The sequence below is a fragment of the Papaver somniferum genome, chromosome 2, assembly GCF_003573695.1.
Source record: "Papaver somniferum cultivar HN1 chromosome 2, ASM357369v1, whole genome shotgun sequence".
Lineage (NCBI taxonomy): Eukaryota > Viridiplantae > Streptophyta > Magnoliopsida > Ranunculales > Papaveraceae > Papaver > Papaver somniferum.
In genome coordinates, this window is record NC_039359.1 from 66,119,434 (window position 1) to 66,122,404 (window position 2,971).

General features: G+C 40.6%; 1 pseudogene; it reads right to left on the reverse strand.

Moving 5' to 3' along the window:
• Positions 1–796: 796 nt before the first annotated feature.
• Positions 797–896, reverse strand: LOC113354677 (annotated as a pseudogene).
• Positions 897–2,971: the final 2,075 nt, after the last annotated feature.

A 2,971-nucleotide genomic window follows, 5' to 3' on the forward strand; every position in this document is an offset into this window, starting at 1 on the left:
AGTTGAATGCGTGACTGCGCCGCCTTGTAATACCGGTGAGGCCTTGGGTATCAAAGCTCCACCGAGCTTCCCTCGCCTCTATTCAACTTACGTTAACTCGGATTGATTCCAGAGGGGTTTGCTTAAATTGTAACGAATTCCCGTTCGAAGGATTAGAAGCTGGTCTAGAAACAATCTAAGTGGAGCCATCATGCTTTTTGTTTGCTAGAAATCAATAGGTTTGATTTGGTTGAGTCCTTGTTTTGTGTTGTTAAACCCTTCCTTATTTTTGTATGCCTGAACGTAAAAGAGACGCACTAGGTAGATTTGTTAAAGAGAAACCTAGTAGTTCGAAGCGTCTCGATTACCTTAATCTAGAAAGTCCGACTTTTGAAGAGTCTGTTTTTGAACGTCTTTGAGGAGAGAATCCGTTGCTCCGATAGCGCCAGAAATGGCAACTTTGAAAGCTTTGTTGAATCCAACTAGGACTACTCGTCCTTCGTGTATTAAGTTAGCTGAAACGGAGGCACCCTATGAACTGAAACCTGGGACCTTACAGATGCTCCCAATCTTTTTAGGGAAAGAAAATGAAAACCCTTATTACCATGTTAGGGATTTTGAGGAAATTTGTAGTACTCTAAGAATTAGAGGCTTAGATGATGATGCTTTGAAACTTAGGTTATTCCCATTTTCCCTGAAAGATAAGGCCAAGTCGTGGCTATGTATAGTTTGGACTCCGAGTCAATTGAGACATATGAACAACTTACATCTGCCTTTTTCAATAAGTTTTTCCCTAGGCACAAAACATCGTCTATTAGGACGCAAATATGCACATTTTCACAACAAGAGGGAGAATCTTTATATAGGTATTTGGAAAGGTTCAATGATTTATTATCCCAGTGTCCTCATCATGGTTTAGAAAAGGTTAGGCTAGTTCAGATCCTTTATGAGGGTTTAGATTATTCCACAACGACCATGGTTGAGTCTCTATGCACTGGTGGATTTGAAAACCAAACTGTTGATGCGGCGATGGAATTTTTTAATGAAATCGCCGAAAAAACCCAGCAATGGGAAAATAGTAGGGCACCCCAAAAACAATTCTTTTAAGTAGAGGAAACGTTAATAGGGTAGAAGGAGGCTATGAATCAGATGCCAAAATTGCTGCTATAGCAAAAAGGTTAGAAGCCTTAGAAGTGGGCCAGACTAGTGGTAGAGTGGAGCCTTTTTGGGAAGGCCAGAATATTGAAGAGCAGCCAATGCTCTTTATAATAACACTAGATTTGATAACCGTCAAAAGATTGACCCATATTCAGAAACCTATAATCCTGGTTGGAGAAACCATCCGAACCTTTCGTGGTCTAAGGGCCAAAGTCAAGGTCAGTTTAGTAATTCTAATGCTCCCCCAGGTTTTGGCTATACTAAGAATCCTTCAGGACTAGCTCAGTTTCAGAATCAGTCAGATAAGAAAATCCTAAGTTTAGAGGAATCTCTCGCCTTGTTAACTCAGCAAACTGCAAAATTCAGTTATCCGTAGAACAGAGTCTACAAGCTAGTAACAGGATAGGACAAGAAAATAGTCAGGCTATTTCCGAGTTAAAAACCCAGGTTGGTCTGATAAGTGATTCTTTGAGAGAAAAAGGTAAGTTTCCTAGTCAAACACAACCCAACCCTAGAGGAGTTCATGAATTAGGTGCAAAACCATCGAATCAATTGAATGTTGTTAGAACCCTTAGAAGTGGTAGAGTTGTAGACAATAAGGTAACCATGCCCGATAGTGAACATACTGTAGTTCACCCCTCAGGATCTCACCTCTCAGGACCAGTAGCTGAAGAGACTGATAAAGTTTCTGATGATGTGAATTCGGTTCCTGAAAGGTCTGATTTTAGGCCTAGAGCCCCATTTCCTCAGCTATTAGTACCAACAAAGAAGGAATCGAACTTTAATGACATAGTGGAGGTTTTTAAGCAAGTTACCATAAACCTTCCCTTATTAGATGCAATTAGGCAAATTCCTGCTTATGCCAAGTTCCTTAAGGATATGTGTACGCGAAAGCGAAAACTTAGCGTCCATAAGAAAGCCTTTTTAGCTAGTCACGTAAGTTCAATCATTCAGAACACCACAACTCCAAAGTACAAAGACCCAGGTTCTCCTACCATTGCTTGCACAATAGGTAACTTCCGGGTAGAAAAAGCTTTACTTGACTTAGGAGCCAGTGTGAACTTACTGCCATTCCATGTATACTTACAGCTAGGACTTGGTGAAATGAAACCTACTCAGATGACACTGCAGTTAGCTGATAGGTCTGTTAAAATCCCTCGAGGTGTTATCGAGGATGTTCTTATTGAGGTCGACAAGTTTATTTATCCAGTGGATTTCGTGGTCCTAGATACCCAACCTGTCCCTGACCCAGAGAACCAGATACCTGTGATTTTAGGTCGCCCATTTTTAGCTACGTCTAATGCGATCATTAACTGTCGAAATGGTGTGATGAGTTTATCTTTTGGTAATATGACTATGGAGATGAACATTTTTAATGTCAGTAAGCAACCTCATGAGCTAGATGACACATGTGTTGAGAGGTGAACATGATAGAAGCCTTAGTTCAGGAGTCATTACCAAACATTTGTCTGAAGACCCATTAGAAAGTTGTCTATCCCATTTTGGTTTAGATTTTGACGACGATAGCACTATTGAACAGGTGAATGCTCTATTAGATTCTACCCCTGTGTTAGACACTGATAGATGGAAAGCTAGGTTCGAACCGTTACCAGTTTCTGAGACTACCCTAATTCCTTCTTTAGAAGAGCCCCAAAGTTGGACCTTAAACCACTACCCGATACTCTAAAGTATGTGTTTTTAGGCCCATCTGAGACTTTACCTGTGATTGTAGCTTCCGATTTGGATAGTGATCAGGAAAGTAGGCTAGTAAATGTACTTCAAGACAATAAGGAAGCTTTAGGGTGGACTATAGCAGACATTAAGGGTATAAGTC